Genomic DNA, 22,473 nt, shown 5'->3' on the forward strand with positions numbered 1-22,473 from the left:
ATGTTTGCTGCTTTAAGCTGCTGCTAAATGTTGATATAATTTGATAAACATCAAAACCTGTATCAAACAAGCCCTGGAGCTGAACTAAATTCTCAGGACTGAGAGTGACCTGAAAGTTCATCAAATCTAACCACCCAGCCCTTTCCTTCCCAAGTGCCTGCTTCATTCTTGAGTTTAGCTTTTCTTCCCATCCCTCATCTGTCTTCCTGACTTCAAGGTCATTCAGCAAATATTACTGAGTGTCCCTTTACCAGATATGAAGGTTAAAGGGTGGAAGCCAACAAAGATACCACCCCTATGTACAATGCCTTGATCCCAGATTTTCTCTGCTTTTATAGCCTCCCAGTACCCATAACAAAAAGCAGTCTCTAAACTCCATCTTATAGAAGGAGCAAACCTAATCTAGCACATTTGTCAATACATCATAAGTGAGTAAATTAAGGTCCAATGAAGTAATTTGCTCAAAGATCAGTGCCTCCTTTGACCCATGTGGGGTCACACTTACATGTTGGAAATAAATATGTAATTTTTTGCTTCTTTTAAAGCTGAAGTTAGAGGCTGATATGGACTAAAATACACTCCCACCTCAGACTTTCATGCTTACTCTTACTTCTACCTAAAGATCTTTCCTCCAGGCATGCTCACAGCTCCATCTCTCACGTTGTTCCCATTCCTACTCTAACATCACTGGTCACAGAGCCTGCCCTGCCCATCCTATAAATGAGCACCAACATCACTATCCACCCTCATCCCAGGTCTCACTTTCTCCCAAACGTTTACTGCCCCTTGATGTGCTATGTGTTTCTTGGTCTATTCCTGCTCTCCCCTCTAGAATAGAAACACCATGAGAGTGGGAACTTTTCCCCTTTTTGTTCACCACTGTATTCCTAGTGCCTAGAATGGTGTCTCACATACAGTAGACATTAAATAAATAATTCCTCATTTGTTCATTCATTCATTAAGCTATCCAGTTGACTCCTGAGGCCCTCAGTTCAGTTCAGTTCAGTCGCTCAGTCATGTCCGACTCTTTGCGACCCCATGAATCACAGCATGCCAGACCTCCCTGTCCATCACCAACTCCCAGAGTTCACTCAGACTCACGTCCATCGAGTCAGTGATGCCATCCAGCTATCTCATCCTCTGTCATCCCCTTCTCTTCATGCCCCCAATCCCTCCCAGCATCAGAGTCTTTTCCAATGACTCAACTCTTCGCATGAGGTGGCCAAAGTACTGGAGTTTCAGCTTCAGCATCATTCCCTCCAAAGAAATCCCAGGGCTGATCTCCTTCAGAATGGACTGGTTGGATCTCCTTGCAGTCCAAGGGACTCTCAAGTCTTCTCTAACACCACAGTTCAAAAGCATCATTTCTTCGGCGCTCAGCTTTCTTCACAGTCCAATTCTCACATCCATACATGACCACTGGAAAAACCATAGCCTTGACTAGACAGACCTTTGTTGGCAAAGGAATGTCTCTGCTTTTCAATATGCTATCTAGGTTGGTCCTAACTTTTCTTCCAAGGAGCAAGCGTCCTTTAATTTCATGGCTGCAGTCACCATCTGCAGTGATTTTGGAGCCCCCCAAAAATAAAGTCTGACACTGCTTCCACTGTTTCCCCATCTGAGGCCCTAGTCCACCACTAATTTAATTGGTCAAAAATCTCACAGAATGTAGAGGCAAATTATAGGCACTTCAGCACTTTCTACACAGAGGCTACTCCTGTGGGTGCCCCTGGTTCAGTGGTAGGAGGATGTGCCAGACTGCCCAGGAGGCTGCCATTCCCTGAGGCATGACCAGATGGGGCTCCCAATGAAGCAGAGGCAAGGAAGCCCCTCTTCCTCCTACCCAACACCAGGACATTGGACTCCTTCCAAGGCCCAGAGGAGAAACATGACCACTGGATCGGAGGGCAGGGGTTGCGGGGCAACCTGCTTACTGCAGTCTGTATGGGCAATTATCCCATCCACCTCAACTTAGGAGACAAATTGAGAGTACTGTTTGGTGAGAAGGGTTTTTCTGCTATTGTACAGAATAAAAAGCTATCTCTTTCATTTTGTTGGATTGCAGGATAAATCAAGTACACAGCTTTTTGTTTACCAGGAAACCACCTGTTTACCATTTGCAAAGAGACTTGATTGCCTCTGAGAAATATTAGCGTGGAGCTTCAGTTTTCTACCCACTGAGGAGTATAGAAGGTACAGAAACCAGACAGGAAAAATAGAGAAGAAAGTCGTGAGTCTTTAGGGAAATTAGATCTTTGGGAGGTTGAACGATAATAATGGAAACTATAATAAGCCAAGTCTTGTGTTAAGTGTGTGTTCACTGCATCTATTGTCCTAACATGTCCCTGTGATTGTCCATAGTTTACAGATTGAGAAATTGAGGTTTGGTTGTTACATGACTTGACTAAGCTCCAAAAGCTGGTAAGCTATTAACCTCACTCCAGTACTCTTGCATGGAAAATCCCATGGACAGAGGAGCCTGGCGGGCTGCAGTCCATGGGGTCACTAAGAATCAGACACGACTGAGCGGCTTCACTTTCACTTTTCACTTTCATGCATTGGAGAAGGAAATGGCAACCCACTCCAGTGTTCTTGCCTGGAGAATCCCAGGGATGGGGGCGCCTGGTGGGCGGCCGTCTATGGGGTCGCACAGAGTCGGACACGACTGAAGCGTCTTAGCAGCAGCAGCAGCAGCATTAACCTCAGATTTAATCCCAAGCCTCAGTTTTGTTCTCTGGCAAATCTGCTGCACTGTCCTGCTGAGGCATTTTCTAATACAACTTTTCCCAGCTCACTGTCCTGCTGGGGGGTTTTCTAACACATCTTTGCCCAGCTCAGATCTAGATGTTACCAGCAGACCCAGGTCTTAACAGGGGTCTTGGAATTTCTAGTCCACTCTGGAGAATGAAGCAGTTGCTAATAACTATGATGAATGAACTCTTTGGCCATAGGATTAGGGAGTAAAGAGAATTTCAAAGTAGGGGAGCTAAGCCAACACAGGGCACCAAGCCCAGTAGAGAGCTGGGCTGAGAGACTGGGAACCATTACAGCTGGCAAGGGTATGGGGCACCAGGTCACTGGTCGACGAGAAAAGTGGCATCAGGAAACAACATAAGCCAGGAATCCAGAGTCAAGAAGACAAGGTTGGTAGATGGAGCAGGAAGAGAGGCTAGAGCAAGGAACTCCACAAGAACACAGCAGGCTGGCTTGGGCAGAGCCTAGGCAGAGGGGCTAAGCAGAGAATAGGCAAGAAACAGGACTGATACTAAGTAGTGGTCACCCTAGTGGGCCCCTGTGCCCCCAAGGAAGGTAATTCTACTCAACATCCTTTGCCAACAATGACTCCAGGACTATGAGGTCCTTTGCACTTGATGATTAGGGCACTCAGCTTTCCCGTGTATGGTCCTGAAGGGCTACTATTCACAGGGAGCTCCGGCCGGCATGGTAGCACTAGGACACACAGACCTGACCCCCTGGACAAGAAGCCCCCCTCCAATCAATTCTTCTGGATCCTGAGAACAACTGGCCTGGCAAACTTCCAACCTCTAGATAAAGCAGTTTGAGGAAATACTTTTACTTTCAATCAGTGCTTCTCAAAGTGCCAGTCCATGATGGAATAAGAAGTGTATACCAAGCAAGCAGAAACACACTGCATCCTCCTTTAAGAAGATCTTGCAATGAAAAAAAAATATATATATATATATATATTTATATATCAGCTGAGCTAACCTGCAAACTCAGTGATGAAGGTGATTTATACTCTGCTGCAAGATCCTTACCTCATCAATGACTGGTAATGGTGTGTGACTGGACAGCCTGTTTTAAACTCTTCTGCTCCAGCTCCTTGGTCTAATGCCTTCCCTCCCCTCCCCTCCCAAACCAGGTCCCAGGAGACTGACAACATAGAAAGTTGGGGTTTCGAGGACAATGGTGTATTCATTCGGTTCAAAAGATGGGGTGGCTCTAATGTACCAGCTTATTCTGTCCTTTCGCTCTCAAAAGCAACAGAGTTATCATTCCTTGGAAACAAACACAGGCCCACTTATGAATCAGAGAGGAAGGAAGATTGCCAGACCAAAGTCTTAGGGAGAAATTTCTCTTCCCTTTGGTAAAAAGCAGCCAGTACATTTCCTGTAAATCTGGTAACTAACAAGACTGAAACTTCATGTCTGAATTTGTCAGGGAAGAAAGCCCACCTGAATCACCTCAAAGGGACAGTTTATTACTTCACAGTCATCTGATGCTAATCAACTCTCTATCACCTGTGATGATTTTCTCTGACCATCAACATTCCATGGCAGATTCAAAGCAGATCCAAGAAACCCCATCCTATAGATTTCTTCAGCATCTGTTAAAGACTGGGTCTTGTCATAAGAGATTGGGGAAGTGCTGTCTTTTCTGCAGACCCATCCTTGAAGAGATATCTGCCTCATTAATGACAAGGCCACTTTGTCATCTCTCAGAGCCAACTCCCCTCTGGCTGCCTTGGGGAAGAATCTGCTCCTCTCCATAAAGCTCCACACCTTTGCTGCCTGTCAGGTTCTATCTCAACTGGATTGTGGTCACTTGGAATTAGTTGTGAAGTAGGAAAAACCAACTAGGAAGGCTGATATGGCCCAGGGCAGGAGGGTGTGCTGATATGATATATAAAGGAAGCAGCAGCGTGGGTTTTGGGTTTTTGTGTGTGATTTTTTTTTTTTTTTAAGTTGAGGCATGCAAACTCTTAGTTGCAGCATGTGGAATCTAGTTCCCTGATCAGGGACCAAACCTGGAGTCCCTACTTTGGGAGTGCAGAGTCTGAGCCACTGGACAATCAGAGAAGTTCCAGCAGCTTGGGTTTTGTCAGAGTCCTTCACTGACTTGCAGAGAAATCTCAAGCAGTAGTTCTTAAATACTGGGGGTCATCAATCTTACTGAAATCTGATGAAAACTATAGACCTCTCAACGAATCAAAAAAGGCACCCATAAGTGTGTCATACAGACACACATACACACAAAATGATTCTCCAATCTGCTTGTGAAACACAGCTTAAAAGTCACTGACTTAGGGGCTCTCTCCACCATAAGACCTACCTATGCTCCTCCTTTCCTCTATTATAGGTCTTTGGGGATCTATGGATACGTGGATTTGGATTTTCAGCACTGAAACAATAACTTAGGTAGGTGGGTTTATTATAAGAGCACATGCTTGACAGGGAGGAGATCTGCATTTTAATTCTTCCTGAATCTAATTGCTTAGATGTAGGAAAGCTGTGAGGCTTCCCTGGTGGCTCAGTGTGAAAAAAATAAATAAATAAATAAAAATCTGCTTGCAATGCAGGAGACACAGGAAATGCACGTTTGATCCCTGTATCAGGAAGATTCCCTGGAGGAGGAAATGGCAACCCACTGCAGTATTCTTGACTGGGAAATCCCATCAATAGAGGAGCCTATGGACTACAGTCTGTGGGGTCACAGAGTCTGACACGACTGAGCACACACACACACAAAGGGAAGCTGTATTTCCTCTTGTCCCACAATTTTAAAAATGAAGGTAATGAACACCTTCTCCAAGGTGTCTTAAATGTTCCATGGAGCAACCAGGGGCTATAATGAGAGGCAAGATGGAGGTGAGGTGAGCAGGTTTTGTTGGCATTCTTACCCCTTCCCTTCAAGAAGAGCAGCTCTTCTGGTCTTAAGAAATTTGAAAGTCTCTTGATTGGAGGTGCTCTAAGGTCCCTTTCAGGGCTACCTTTCTAGGATACTCAGTCTGGCCAGGACAGAGAGCTGAGCCAAGAATGGATGATTTAAAAGGGGGCTCACTGGGATCTATATACAATATCTCTTGCCTCTACCCTCAAGAGAATGTGGGTCTGCCTTCAACCTTGCAGCTTCAGAGGCCACTGACTCAAGTCAGATGCACCTGGCATGAGATGCAAGTAGTCTGGAAGACAGCAAGGAAGAACGACCTCACTGGGTTAAAGAAAGTTGCAGGCTACTTAGTCTTCTCTTGCAGTCCCTCCAGTTACAGGGAGTTGAACCTTGCAAGTTTCAGGGGCACCGCATGAACAGCAGCCTGCTCCCGACCCATTCAGTGTCAAGCTGTGTTACTGGTATTGTTCTGCTAACTTGCTAAATAGCTATAATTAAAACAGGGCTATTATCATTAATTATGATCTTCCGTCTTTGGATTGGCAGGTCGGTGCTTTTATCAAGTTTCAAAGAGCAGCATTTCTGTATGTTATAGGAAGAAAGGGAGATACATGGGGCTGAACCGTTCTGACCCTGGAGCAAAGGCCACGGTGCCACTGTTGGGCAGAGCAAACTTTTGTGTCCATGGGGCGGGGTCCCCAGCCAGCTTATCCAGACACAACAGGCTGCTGGCTGTCTCCCTGACTCCTCCATGTGCTGTTACAAGTTGGACTAAATTGTAGTTTTTACAAGAGTAACACAATGGAATGGGGAGAGTGGATGAGATTCCACAGGCAAGGGATAGGGTAAAACTTCTGCTTAACTTCTTAATGCTGAGCTGAAATGTCATTTCTTCCACAAAACTTTTCCTATTTCTTCACCCTCCCTCTTCTCCTTTACCATCTCCAGGTCAAAATGTATCACTCTCATCATTATCTTCATTGCATGTCCTCCTCCCCTTTCCCTGGTCTCAAACCTCAAATTCTCTACAATTCTATGCCATCAAATTGGAGGGAGAAACTAGAGGCTCCTCAGTCCCGTGAGTTCTGGGATGGGGTATGCCCTTTTGAGTTACCTGATCTGGAGCCTGGTGAAGACCCCCCCACCACACTACAGCTCTCACTCAGTGTCTCCATCTGCATGCAGAGACACTTTCTGAGGCTGTCTAAATACATAAACATTTCCAGGAAATGCAAAGAACAATGAAGGATTATCAATATGAGAGCCTCGGTGTCCCTCACAGCAAATCTTAGCTTGAAGGAGAACACCTTCTGAAACTAACTGTCACATTTGAAAGTCTTAAAATCAAGAGAATAAAGGCAGACATAAGGAAACTAAGTGACAGGTTGCAAATAGGTCATTTTTTAAAAAGAAATAAAAAATAATGTATAAAGAAAACAATGTCTTAATATAAACTATTACACTGGGTTAAACAGAAATATCTTTTATTCATAAAAATTAGATAATTTTTTAAATTTATTAGAAAAATTAAATTAAACCACGTAGGTTTCACCTCATTTGTGGAATAGACATGAGGCATCCAAGGGGCTATTTATGTTTTCCTAATAAAAAGTTGTCTGATACAGAATACTCAATTACATCTGAATTTCAGATAAACAAAGAATACATTTTTAGCGTATCTGTATCCCAAATTTTTCCTTGGACTACAAAATGTACTCCAAGTTTGTCCTTAGAGTACAAAAGAAAGCAGGGCAAAGGCTAACAGAGTTTTGCCAAGAGAAAACATTGGTCACAGCAAACAGCCTTTTCCAACAACGCAACAGACAACTCTACACATGGACATCACCAGACGGTCAATACTAAAATCAAATATTCTTTGCAGCCAAAGATGGAGAAGCTCTATACAGTCAGCAAAAACAGGCCAGGAGCTGACTGTGGCTCAGATCATGAACTCCTTATTACAAAATTCAGACTTAAGAAAGTAGGGAAAACCACTAGACCATTCAATTATAACCGAAATCAAATCCCTTACCATTATACAGTGGAAGTGACAAATAGATTCAAGGGATTAGATCTGATAGAGTGCTTGAAGACATTGTATAGGAAGCACTGATCAAGACCATCCCCAAGAAAAAGAAATGCAAAAAGGCAAAATGGCTGTCTGAGGAGGCCTTACAAATTGCTGAGAAAAGAAGAGAAGTGAAAGGTAAAGGAGAAAAGGAAAGATATACCCATTTGAATGCAGAGTTCCAAAGAAAAGCAAGGATAATAAAGCCCTCCTCGGTGATCAATCGCAGAAGGCAATGGCAACCCACTCCAGTAACTCTTGCCTGGAAAATCCCACGGACGGAGGAACCTGGTAGGCTGCGGTCCACGGGGTCGCTAAGAGTTGGACACGACTCAGTTACTTCACTTTCACTTTTCGCTTTCATGCACTGGAGAAGGAAATGCCAACCCACTCCAGTATTCTTGCCTGGAGACTCCCAGGGATGGGGGAATCTGGTGGGCTGCTGTCTGTGGGGTCACACAGAGTCAGACAGGACTGAAACAACTTAGCACCAGCAGCAGTGATCAATACAAAGAAATAGAGGAAAACAAAGGAATGGGAAAGACTAGAGATCTCTTCAAGAAAATTAGAGATACGAAGGGAACATTTCATGCAAACATGGGCACAATGAAGGACAGAAATGGTATGGACCTAGCAGAAGCAGAAGATATTACAAAGAGGTGGCAAGAATACACAGAAAAACTATACAAAAAAGATCTTCATGACCCAGATAACCACAATCATATGATCACTCACCTAGAACCAGACATCCTGGAGTGCGAAGTCAAGTGGGCCTTAGGAAGCATCACTATGAACAAAGCTAGTGGAGGTGATGGAATTCCAGTGCAGCTATTTCAAGTCCTAAAAGATGATGCTGTGAAAGTGCTGCACTCAATGTGTCAGCAAATTTGGAAAACTCAGCAGTGGCCACAGGACTGGAAAATGTCAGTGTTCATTCCAATCCCAAAGAAAGGCAATGCCAAAGAATGCTCAAACTGCCGCCCAATTGCACTCATCTCACACAATAGTAAAGTAATGCTCAAAATTCTCCAAGTCAGGCTTCAACAGTACATGAACCATGAACTTCCACATGTTCAAGCTGGATTTAGAAAAGACAGAGGAACCAGAGATCAAATTGCCAACATTCGTTGGATCATCGAAAAAGCAAGAGAGTTCCATAAAGACATCTACTTCTGTTTTATTGACTAAGTCAAAGCCCTTGACTGTGTGGATCACAACAAACTGAAAAATTCTCAAAGAGTTGGGAATACCAGACCACCTTACCTGCCTTTTGAGAAATCTGTATGCAGGTCAAGAAGCAACAGTTACAACTGGACATGGAACAACTGACTGGTTCCAAATTGGGAAAGGAGTACATCAAGGCTGTATATTGTCACTCTGCTTATTTAACTTCTCTGCAGAGTCCATCATGCAAAATGCCAGGCTGGATGAAACACAAGCTGGAATCAAGATTTCCAGGAGAATTATCAGTAACCTCACACACAGATGACACCACTCTTATGGCAGAAAGTGAAGAAGAACTAAAGAGCCTCTTGATGAAAGAGGAGAGTGAAAATGCTGGCTTAAAACTAAGCATTCAGAAAACTAAGATCATAGCATCCGGTCCCATCATGTTGTGGCAAACAGATGGGGAAACAATGGAAACAGTGACAGATGTTATTTTAGGGGGGCTCCAAATTCACTGCAGATGGTGACTGCAGCCATGAAATTAAAAGACGCTTGCTCCTGGGAAGGAAAGTTATGATTGACCTAGACAGCATATTAAAAAGCACAGACATTACTTTGCCAACAAAGATCCATCTAGTCAAAGCTATGGTTTTTCCAGTAGTCATGTATGGATGTGAGAGTTGGACTGTAAAGAAAGTTGAGTCCTGAAGAATTGATGCTTTTGAACTGTGGTGTTAGAGAAGATTCTTGAGAGTCCCTTGGACTGCAAGGAGATCCAACCAGTCCATCCTAAAGGAAATCAGTCCTGAATATTCATTGGAAGGACTGATGCTGAAGCTGAAACTCCCATGCTTTGGCCATGTGACGTGAAGAACTGACTCACCAAAAAAGACCCTGATGCTGAGCAAAACTGAAGGCAGGAGGAGAAGGGGACGACAGAGGATGAAATGGTTGGATGGTATCACGGACTCAATGGACATTAAATTTAAGCAAGCTCTGGGAGTTGGTGATGGACAGAAACATCTAGAGCACTGCAGTCCATGGGGTCGCAAAAGGTCAGACATGACTGAGTGACTGAACTGAACTATCCCAAATATATTATGGTACACGTTTATCTTAAATTCAAATGTCACTGGGAATCCTGTATTTTTTATTTGCTGAATCTGGCAATTCTAGCTAATATCCAAACATTATAAAAAGTTTTAAAGAATCCCTAATTTCCCCATTAGGAAGGTCAACAGGATGGGGTTTCCCTATCTTAGCTGCACCCTCCCAAATCCGTATACACAATGCAAAGCTTGAAGCTAACTCTAGCCACTGGTCTCTGCCATTCCCCAATCCTTTCTGGCCTTTTCCTCATTTGAGGGCTTTGCTTTAAGTGTCCCCCTCCTTAGATGCTCTTAACCTCATCTCTGTCTGGTGAAATCTGCAAAGGCCCATCTGAGGCCAACTTCTCTAGAAAACCTTCCTTGCTTTTCCCACACTGTCCATCCTCTGGTCTCTGCCCAGTGATATTCATTAGTGCATAATGAGGAATTCCTGACAGGGGTGTTGAATCTCTTTCTTCCCCATAGTGTTACCTCCAACAGTGCCATAATTCCACCAAGCACACAGTGGCACTCAGTAGAAGATGTTGAACTGAAATACTTTTCTCTCCCAAGAGATGAATACAGAGAAGCTCCAACTCAACGGAGTTAACATCTAGGCTCAGATCTACTTACTCATCAAAGATTAAGATAGAATTTTCTCTTAAGCCAATTAAGTACATTTGAACCTGTTGCCTAAGAACAATTCAACACATGTTTGTAGCACCCTAGTCCTATATCTACCCACTCCAGTGTTCTTGCCTGGAGAATCCCAGAGACAGGGGAGCCTGGTGGGCTTCCATCTATGGGGTCGTACAGAGTCGGACACGACTGAAGAGACTTAGCAGCAGCAGCAGCAGTCCTATATCTCTCTAGTTACCTGCATCTTGGTCTTTGTTTAGCCCTTCCATCAGATATTGGATTTTAAAAAAGATAAAACTCAAAACTCAGGCTATTTACAGCCATGTCTGTTTCCTCCCAGGAGGGAAAAAGAGTGCCCTTAGCTCACAGTACATTGTCTGGCCTGAGGGAAAATACATCTCAACCATGGCCATGAAGAGAAAACCATGTACCATCATGAGAAATTCAAATCAGAGAGACCTACATTTAACTTATGATAGTTTACCTTGAACAAGTTATATAACCTTTTTTCTTTAGCTCCATCATTTATGACATAGGAATAATTAGACCTCACTCATAGGGTTGCACGAAGAATAGCTGATACAACCCAGTAAAGCACTTAGCTCAATGCATGGCAGTGTAGACACTTAATAGATGTCAGTTTTCAAATTCTTCTTATAAGACTTTCTGTGGTTTACACAGTAAAGGCAAGAAAGATTGAACAAGCAGCATTCCCACTTGAAATCAGGAACATCTTAACTCACCCTAGCATTTGACATGTCTTTTAATGCCTCTCTGAGTGATTAGTTGTTGTCATTTGTCTAGTGAGTCTCAAAATTTTATTAGGCATACAGTACATCTGACACAGATACATTTTAGATAACAAATTGCCACAAAAAAATGTAGTGGATTAAAACAAGCACCATTTTATTACATCTCACGAATTCAGTGATTCAGAAATTTAGGCAGGACTTGTGTTAGGTGACTCTTCCAAACCCTATGACACCAACTAGAGCCACCTGGTGGTTTTTCAGCTGGTGGATGTGTTAGTCTGGAGGGTTCCACGGTGGCTTCTCTCATACATCTGGCATTTTGGCAAGGGTGTCTGGAAGACTAGGCTTGGCGGAGACAGATTACCAAAGTGCCTTACTGAATTTCTGAGGGTGCTCAGATTTCTTACATGATCACTAGTTTCTTCCCAGTGAACATCTCAGGAGAAAACTACATGGCCATTTCTGACCTACTCTCAGAAGATCACACAGGGTCACTTCTGCAAAACTAACTATTGGTGAAAACAGTCACAAATCTGCCTAGATTCAAGGAGACATAACATAGGCTCCTCATCTCTCAATGAAAGTATCAAAGATTTGGGGCCCAATTCTTAAACTGCCACTCTGAGAATCTTATAAAAACGCAGATTCTGGTTTAGCAGAGGTGGGGTGGGGCTTAGGATTCCGCACTTCAACAATTTCCCAAGTTAGAAGATACTGCTCTTCATATATTATACTCGAGTAGAAACAGTTTTGACAACCCATTATGTTGCATCTTCCATTATACCCAAATCCTTCCTGTTTGTTACCGTTTCTATTGTCTCATTCTTTGGTGTTATCCTATGCTCAGTTGTGTCTGACTCTTTGTGACCCCATGAACTGTAGCACATCAGGCTCTTCTGTCGATGGAATTTTCCAGACAAGAATACTGGAATGGGTTGCCATTTCCTATTCCGGGAATCTTTCTGACCCAGGGATTGAACCTGTGTCTCTTGTGTCTCCTACATTGGCAGTCAGATTCTTTACTATGTTCTGGTAGCTTCCTTTAATTTAGAACTCATCCAGCCAATCTTTTCTCAGACTTACTGGAAGGGCAACTATGTTCAAAGACCTTTACCTTAAAAGAAACAAACACCCTTGTGTTTAGATTTCACAGGGAGCTTAAAATGGCTAACAGGAAAACCTCTGGCAAATGAGGATGTCAGGTCAGGTAATCATAAAGAATTTGGGGTATGTTTTTCTCCAGCATTTGATTATAGACACATCCAAAAAGATGACTATGACAAGAGGACTCATTGGTGGTTTACCACCTCTTGGAGGCTCAGACAATATCTGTGACTCAGCTAGTTGCTGGCCAAGAAGTATTGATGCCTTGGGTTCTGGTCATACAAGTCAATGTCCCAATTGTCATGGTTGGGCCTGGAGGCATTAGGCACACAGTTCAATCAATTTTGTTTCTATAAAAAACGAACTTTAGCTGATCATCAGTGTTAACACAACTATATTAACGTTTTCTTACTTGAGGAATGATAAATTCAAAGCAGGATTCAAAGATATACAAACCTTTAGATACGATATGGCAATTTCTGGACTAATTCTCAACTGTTACAAATTAACATCTTGTAACACCTATTTTTAAGTGGACTTTGCCCTTTGTTCAACCAAATTAAGCACAGGTTTTTATCCTGTGTTAGAACTTCCAGGAGCCGTACTGCTCTAGTTACTGAACCTGGAGTAATTCAGAACTCAGAAGCACAGGGCTCTGGCTGTCTTGAAAAAGGTTGCAATTTACCCAAAAGGAATCATGAATCTGTTCGTTTTCAAGGCAAACCATTGAATATCACAGTAATCCAAGTCTATGCCCCAACCAGTAACACTGAAGATGCTGAGGTTGAACAGTTCTATGAAGACCTACAAGACCTTTTAGAACTAACACCCAAAAGAGATGTCCTTTTCATTATAGGGGACTGGAATGAAAAAAGTAGGAAGTGAAGAAACACCTGGAGTAACAGGCAAATTTGGCCTTGGAATACAGAATGAAGCAGGGCAAAGACTAATAGGGTTTTGCCAAGAAAATGCACTGGTCATAACAAACACCCTCTTCCAACAACACAAGAGAAGACTCTACAAATGGACATCACCAGATGCTCAACACCGAAATCAGATTGATTATATTCTTTGCAGCCAAAGATGGAGAAGCTCTATACAGTCAACAAAAACAAGACCAGAAGCTGACTGTGGATCAGATCATGAACTCCTTATTGCCAAATTCAGACTGAAATTGAAGAAAGTAGGGAAAACCACTATATCATTCAGATATGACCTAAATCAAATCCTTTATGATTATACAGTGGAAGTGAGAAATAGATTTAAGGGACTAGATCTGATAGACAGAGTGCCTGATAAACTATGGACGAAGGTTCATGACATTGTACAGGAGACAGGGATCAGACCATCCCCATGGAAAAGAAATGCAAAAAAGCAAAATGGCTGTCTGGGGAGGCCTTACAAATAGCTGTGAAAAGAAGAGAAGCAAAAAGCAAAGGAGAAAAGGAAAGATATAAGCATCTGAATGCAGAGTTCCAAAGAATAGCAAGAAGAGATAAGAAAGCAATCAATGTAAAGAAATAGAAGAAAACAACAGAATGGGAAAGACTAGAGATCTCTTCAAGAAAATTAGAGATACCAAGAGATCATTTCATGCAAAGATGGGCTCGATAAAAGACAGAAATGGTATGGACCTAACAGAAGCAGAAGATATTAAGAAGAGGTGGCAAGAATACACAGAACTGTACAAAAAAGATCTTCATAGCCAAGACAATCACGATGGTGTGATCACTGACCTAGAGCCAGACATCCTGGAATGTGAAGTCAAGTGGGCCTTAGAAAGCATCACTACGAACAAAGCTAGTGGAGGTGATGGAATTCCAGTGCAGCTATTTCAAATCCTGAAAGATGATGCTGTGAAAGTGCTGCACTCAATATGCCAGCAAATTCGGAAAACTCAGCAGTGGCCACAGGACTGGAAAAGGTCAGTTTTCATTGCAATCCCAAAGAAAGGCAATGCCAAAGAATGCTCAAACTACCGCACAATTACACTCATCTCACACGCTAGTAAAGTAATGCTCAAAATTCTCCAAGCCAGGCATCAGCAATATGTGAACCATGAACTTCCTGATGTTCAAGCTGGTTTTAGAAAAGGCAGAGGAACCAGAGATCAAATTGCCAACGTCTGCTGGATCATGGAAAAAGCAAGAGAGTTCCAGAAAAACATCTATTTCTGCTTTATTGACTATGCCAAAGCCTTTGGCTGTGTGGATCACAATAAACTGTGGAAAATTCTGAAAGAGATGGGAATACCAGACCACCTGACCTGCCTCTTGAGAAACATGTATGCAGGTCAGGAAGTACAGTTAGAACTGGACATGGAACAACAGACCGGTTCCAAATAGGAAAAGGAGTCCATCAAGGCTGTATATTGTCACCCTGCTTATTTAACTTATACGCAGAGAACATCATGAGAAACGCTGGACTGGAAGAAACGCAAGCTGGAATCAAGATTGCTGGGAGAAAATATGAATAACCTCAGATATGCAGATGACACCACCCTTATGGCAGAAAGTGAAGAGGAACTAAAAAGCCTCTTGATGAAAGTGAAAGAGGAGAGTGAAAAAGTTGGCTTAAAGCTCAACATTCAGAAAACGAAGATCATGGCATCCGGTCCCATCACTTCATGGCAAATAGATGGGGAAACAGTGGAAACAGTGTCAGACTTTATTTTTGGGGGCTCCAAAATCACTGCAGATGGTGACTGCAGCCATGAAATTAAAAGACGCTTACTCCTTGGAAGTAAAGTTATGACCAACCTAGACAGCATATTCAAAAGCAGAGACATTCCTTTGCCAACAAAGGTCCATCTAGTCAAGGCTATGGTTTTTCCAGTGGTCATGTATGGATGTGAGAGTTGGACTGTGAAGAAGGCTGAGCGCCGAAGAAATGATGCTTTTGAACTGTGGTGTTGGAGAAGACTCTTGAGAGTCCTTGGACAGCAAGGAGATCCAACCAGTCCATTCTAAAGGAGATCAGCCCTGGGATTTCTTTGGAAGGAATGATGCTAAAGCTGAAACTCCAGTACTTTGGCCACCTCATGCGAAGAGTTGACTCACTGGAAAAGACTCTGATGCTGGGAGGGATTGGGGGCAGGAGGAGAAGGGGACAACAGAGGATGAGATGGCTGGATGGCATCACTGACTCGATGGACGTGAGTCTGGGTGAACTCCGGGAGTTGGTGATGGACAGGGAGGCCTGGCGTGCTGCGATTCATGGGGTCGCAAAGAGTTGGACACGACTGAGTGACTGAACTGAACTGATAGTAGCTCTGGAGCACTAATTTCACAGAAGTCAAATTCAAAACTTCCTATTAATTTCCCAAAAGGATTTCCTCTTACTATACCCACAGTCTTTACATCTTTTATACTTTCATTTGAAAAGCACTTGGAAAAAATACCAAGTTACATGTCAATTTCTAAAATGGTTTCATTACCATTAGAAAAATCTTAACGCTAACCTTGTATTCTAGCATTTCCTACTGATTCCTGGGAAACTCACTGTTGGTATAAAAGAGGATTTGCATGTAGACTGTTTGTTGGTACACATTTTGTCAAGTGAAGTCCTAAGAGAATCTCAATGTATAAAACTAATGAAAATCAGTAGCTATAACAGAATCAAAAGAGGGGGCATTTCCATTTCCATACATAGTTTGAAAACCACTCAGTAAAAGTTAATTTATTTATTATTTTTTAATATAAATTTATTTATTTTGACTGGAGGCTAATTACTTTACAATATTGTATTGGTTTTGCAATACACTGACACGAATCCACCACAGGTGTACACGTATTCCCCATCCTGAACCCCCTCTCCCACCTCCCTCCCCATACCATCCCTCTGGGTCATCCCAGTGCACCAGCTCTGAGCATCCTGTATCATGCATCAAACCTGGACTGGCAATTCATTTCGTGTAAGTTAATATACATGTTTCAATGCCATTTTCCCAAATCATCCCACCCTCACCCTCTCCCACAGAGTCCAGAAGACTGTTTTATACATCTGTGTCTCTTTTGCTGTCTCACAGGGTTATCATTACCATCTTTCTATAATCTGTATATGTGGGTTAGTATACTGTATTGGTGTTTTTCTTTCTGGCTTACTTCACTCTGTATAATAGGCTCCAGTTTCATACACCTCATTAGAACTGATTCAAATGTATTCTTTTTAATGGCTGAGTAATACTCCATTGTGTACATGTAGCACAGCTTTCTTATCCATTCGTCTGCTGATGGACATCTAGGTTGCTTCCATGTCCTGGCTATTATAAACAGTGCTGTGATGAACATTAGGGTACACGTGTCTCTTTCAATTCTGGTTTCCTTGGTATGTATGCCCAGCAATGGGATTGCTGGGTCATATGGCAGTTCTATTTCCAGTTTTTTTAAGGAATCTCCACACTGTTCTCCATAGTGGCTGTACTAGTTTGCATTCCCACCAACAGTGTAAGAGGGTTCCCTTTTCTCCACACCCTCTCCAGCATTTATTGCTTGTATACTTTTGGATAGCAGCCATTCTGACTGGCATGAAATGGTACCTCATTGTGGTTTTGATTTGCATTTCTCTGATAGTGATGTTGAGCATCTTTTCATGCGTTTGTTAGCCGTCTGTATGTCTTCTTTGGAGAAATGTCTGTTTAGTTCTTTGGCCCACTTTTTGATTGGGTCATTTATTTTTCTGGAATTGAGCTGCAGGAGTTGCTTGTATATTTTTGAGATTAATTCTTTGTCAGTTGCTTCATTTGCTATTATCTTCTCCCATTCTGAAGGCTGTCTTTTCACCTTGCTTATAGTTTCCTTTGTTGTGCAGAAGCTTTTAATTTTAATTAGGTCCCATTTATTTTTGCTTTTATTTTCAATATTCTGGGAGGTGGGTCATAGAGGATCCTGCTGTGGTTTATGTCAAAGAGTGCTTTGCCTATGTTTTTCTCTAGGAGTTTTATAGTTTCTGGTCTTACGTTAGATCTTTAATCCATTTTGAGTTTATTTTTGTGTATGGTGTTAGAAAGTGATCTAGTTTCACTCTTCTACGAGTGGTTGACCAGTTTTCCCAGCACCACTTGTTAAAGAGATTGTCCTTTTTCTCCATTGTATATTCTTGCCTCCTTTGTCAAAGATAAGGTGTCCATAGGTGTATGGATTTATCTCTGGGCTTTTTATTTTGTTCCATTGATCTATATTTCTGTCTTTGTGCCAGTACTGTCTTGATGACTGTGGCTTTGTAGTAGAGCCTGGAGTCAGGCAGGTTGATTCCTCCAGTGCTATTCTTCTTTCTCAAGATTGCTTTGACTATTCGAGGTTTTTTGTATTTCCATACAAATTGTGAAATTATTTTTTCTAGCTCTGTGAAAAATACCATTGGTATCTTGATAGGGATTGCATTGAATCTATAGATTGCTTTGGGTAGTATACTCATTTTCACTATATTGATTCTTCCCATACATGAACACGGTGTATTTTTCCATCTATTAATGTCCTCTTTGATTTCTTTCACCAGTGTTTTATAGTTTTCTATATATAGGTATTCTGTTTCTTTAGGTAGATATATTCCTAAGTATTTTATTCTTTTAGTTGCAATGGTGAATGGAATTGTTTCCCTAATTTCTCTATTTTCTCATTATTAGTGTAGAGGAATGCAAGGGATTTCTGTGTGTTGATTTTATATCCTGCCACTTTACTATATTCATTGATTAGCTCTAGTAATTTTCTGGTGGAGTCTTTAGGGTTTTCTATGTATTCTGGTGGAGTCTTTAGGGTTTTCTATGTAGAGGATCATGTCATCTGCAAACAGTCAGAGTTTTACTTCTTTTCCATTTTGGATTCCTTTTATTTCTTTTTCTGTTGTGACTGCTATGGCCAAAATTTCCAAAACTATGTTGAATAGTAGTGGTGAGACTGGGCACCCTTGTCTTGTTCCTGACTTTAGGGGAAATGTTTTCGATTTTTCACCATTGAGGATGTTTGCTGTGGGTTTGTCATATATAGCTTTTAGTATGTTGAGGTATGTTCCTTTTATTCCTGCTTTCTGGAGGGTTGTTTTTTTTTTATCATAGATGGATGTTGAATTTTGTCAAAGGCTTTCTCTGCATCTATTGAGATAATCGTATGGCTTTTATTTTTCAATTTGTTAATGTGGTGTATTACATTGATTGATTTGTGGATATTGAAGAATCCTTGCATCCCTGGGATAAAGCCCACTTGGTCATGATGTATGATCTCTTTAATGTGTTGTTGGATTCTAATTGCTAGTACTTTGTTAAGGGTTTTTGCATCTGTGTTCAAAAGTTAATTTAAATCAAAAAGTGAGTTTGAATAAACAATAATCTGGCAGCCTCTTTTTAAAACGTTCTGTCTTTTTACTTTGTTAACACAAAAAAGCACATTTGAATAGAGTGAAAGATTGTAGAGCTGTACAATGGTTTCTCTGTGGAAGGGAGAGCGAAGAGAAAGAAGGAAATCAAGATCTATCAATAAAGAGAAAAAATGAAAGAGAGGGAAGGAGGGAACACATTAGGTAGATGGTCAGGCAAGGTAAAAACTCTGATGAAGATGGACTCGAGTACTCCTAGGCATAGACGACCAAGGAGTCATTTCATCTCTTTATGACCCAGCTTCTTAAGGGAAAAGAACAACAACCAGCTAATCAGCTCTTACTAGATTCTATTGTGCAAATAAGCTGGTAAAAGAAGACAACAGGGTGCTTTACAAATATTATAGAGCAATGTTTCCAAAACATATACATCCTGAGGTTTTTAGTCCTCTAAACAAGTATTTCTAGGCCATTACACTTTGAGGTAGGACACAAAGCACATACCTACAGTAGGAGAGAAGCAAGCTCCATCCTCTGTCTTAACAAGACATTCACTCTTGTGACAGACCCGATACCCCATACCATTCTGTATTGTGATTGAACTGTGTTGTGTAAGTGTGCCTTTTCCCAGGACCAGTCAGACTGTATGTCACTAGAATCAAGGGACCATGTCATCTTTGGTAACCTCTGTTAACTCCTAGCCTAAGCACTGTTTTAGAATGAAAAAGTGGAAGTTTCCAAGCCAAAAGAGCCTGGGCCTGAATCCCTGAATGCCTTTGGTGAAAATCTGGATTTCTGTGCATTGGATTGTCTACAAGTGAGTTTGAAATTCTACCTTTCGTTCTCTCAGAAGTAGCTACAGATGTCATACTCCTTCTCTTGCATCCTAGAAACTTCAAAACAAACATTTTCCAGGATTCAGTTCAGTTCAGTCACTCAGTCATGTCCGACTCTTTGCGACCCTATGAACGGCAGCACGCCAAGCCTCCCTGTCCATCACCAACTCCCAGAGTTCACTCAGACTCATGTCCATTGAGTCAGTGATGCCATCCAGACATCTCATCCACTGTCATCCCCTTCTCCTCCTGCCCCCAATCCCTCCAAGTACCAGGGTCTTTTCCAATGACTCAGTTCTTCGCATCAGGTGGCCAAAGTATTGGAGTTTCAGCTTCAACATCATTCCTTCCAATGAACACCCAGGACTGGTCTCCTTTAGAATGGACTGCTTGGACCTACTTGCAGTCCAAGGGACTCTCAAGAGTCTTCTTCAACACCACAGTTCAAAACCATCAATTCTTCGGTGCTCAGCTTTCTTCACAGTCCAACTCTCACATCCATACATGACCACGGGAAAAACCATAGTCTTGACTAGAAGGACCTTTGTTAGCAAAGGAATGTCTCTGTTTTTGAATATGCTGTCTAGGTTGGTCATAGCGTTCCTTCCAAGGAGTATGTGTCTTTTAATTTCATGGGTGCAATCACCATCTGCAGTGATTCTGGAGCCCAAAAAAATAAAATCTGACACTGTTTCCACTGTTTCCCCATCTATTTCCCATGAACTGATGGGGACCAGATGCCATGATCTTCAGTTTTCTGAATGTTGAGCTTTAAGCCAACTTCTTCACTCTCCTCTTTCACTTTCATCAAGAGGCTTTTTAAGTTCCTCTTCACTTTCTGCCATAAGAGTGGTGTCATCTGCATATCTGAGGTTATTCATATTTTCTCCCAGCAATCTTGATTCCAGCTTGCGTTTCTTCCAGTCCAGCGTTTCTCATGATGTTCTCTGCGTATAAGTTAAATAAGCAGGGTGACAATATACAGCCTTGATGGACTCCTTTTCCTATTTGGAACCGGTCTGTTGTTCCATGTCCAATTCTAACTGTTGCTTTCTGACCTGCATACATGTTTCTCAAGAGGCAGGTCAGGTGGTCTGGTATTCCCATCTCTTTCAGAATTTTCCACAGTTTATTGTGATCCACACAGCCAAAGGCTTTGGCATAGTCAATAAAGCAGAAATAGATGTTTTTCTGGAACTCTCTTGCTTTTTCCATGATCCAGCAGACGTTGGCAATTTGATCTCTGGTTCCTCTGCCTTTTCTAAAACCAGCTTGAACATCAGGAAGTTCATGGTTCACATATTGCTGATGCCTGGCTTGGAGAATTTTGAGCATTACTTTACTAGCGTGTGAGATGAGTGTAATTGTGCGGTAGTTTGAGCATTCTTTGGCATTGCCTTTCTTTGGGATTGCAATGAAAACTGACCTTTTCCAGTCCTGTGGCCACTGCTGAGTTTTCCGAATTTGCTGGCATATTGAGTGCAGCACTTTCACAGCATCATCTTTCAGGATTTGAAATAGCTGCACTGGAATTCCATCACCTCCACTAGCTTTGTTCATAGTGATGCTTTCTAAGGCCCACTTGACTTCACATTCCAGGATGTCTGGCTCTAGGTAAGTGATCACACCATTGTGATTATCTAGGTCGTGTAGATCTTTTTTGTACAGTTCTTCTGTGTATTCTTGCCACCTCTTCTTAATATCTTCTGCTTCTGCTAGGTCCATACCATTTCTGTCTTTTATCGAGCCCATCTTTGCATGAAATGATCTCTTGGTATCTCTAATTTTCTTGAAGAGATCTCTAGTCTTTCCCATTCTGTTTTCCTCTATTTCTTTGCATGGATCGCTGAGGAAGGCTTTCTTATCTCTCCTTGCTATTCTTTGGAACTCTGCATTCAGATACTTATATCTTTCCTTTTCTCCTCTGCTTTTCACTTCTCTTCTTTTCACAGCTATTTGTAAGGCCTCCCCAGACAGCCATTTTGCTTTTTTGCATTTCTTTTCCGTAGAGATAGTCTTGATCCCTGTCTCCTGTACAATGTCATGAACCTTCGTCCATAGTTCATCAGGCACTCTGTCTATCAGATCTAGTCCCTTAAATCTATTTCTCACTTCCACTGTATAATCATAAGGGATTTGATTTAGGTCATACCTGAATGGTCTAGTGGTTTTCCCTACTTTCTTCAATTTCAGTCTGAATTTGGCAATAAGGAGTTCATGATCTGAGCCACAGTCAGCTCCCGGTCTTGTTTTTGCTGACTGTATAGAGCTTCTCCATCTTTGGCTGCAAAGAATATAATCAATCTGATTTCGGTGTTGAGCATCTGGTGATGTTCATTTGTAGAGTCTTCTCTTGTGTTGTTAGAAGAGGGTGTTTGCTATGACCAGTGTAGGGTAAGATTTCCTTTTCAGGCAGAAACTTCTTTAAGATGGGAAGTGGTAGTCAGCTTTGTTCTCCATTCCTTCTAAGAAGAACCACCATCAATGCCTATATTTGAATAACATTAAACAATTTACAAAGTGTCTTCACATTTATTGTTTCCTCACACTCTCCCAGAATCTCAGTGGGGTAGGCAGAGCTGGTATCATAAATCCTGTTATATAAATGTAACAAATGTAAAATCACTGAATTAGTAAACTATGAACGGGTTTTGAAAACAAAAGTCTCCCGGTAGCTAAATGTTCCCTTGCCTCAATTCTATAGTATCAGAGTTCTGCCTCAGGCCACACAGGCCAGAAGCAGACTCAAGTCTTAGGAAGAGACCCTCAACTTTATCTCGGTGTCACATCTCATCAAAACATAATAAAAGGGAATGGAAACTGCAATCAAACAGACCAAAGTTTGCAACCTAGATCTGCCATTCTTGGCTGTATGACTG

At 41.9% G+C, this 22,473-nt stretch overlaps 1 protein-coding gene across 1 annotated transcript in view; it reads right to left on the reverse strand.

The window, feature by feature from the left end:
- ALK (ALK receptor tyrosine kinase) overlaps positions 1-22,473 on the reverse strand; it is a 738,336-nt gene that overhangs the window by 665,464 nt on the left and 50,399 nt on the right. The window lies entirely within an intron of this gene.

Source organism: Bos mutus, chromosome 11, assembly GCF_027580195.1.
Source record: "Bos mutus isolate GX-2022 chromosome 11, NWIPB_WYAK_1.1, whole genome shotgun sequence".
In the NCBI taxonomy this organism is placed as follows: domain Eukaryota; kingdom Metazoa; phylum Chordata; class Mammalia; order Artiodactyla; family Bovidae; genus Bos; species Bos mutus.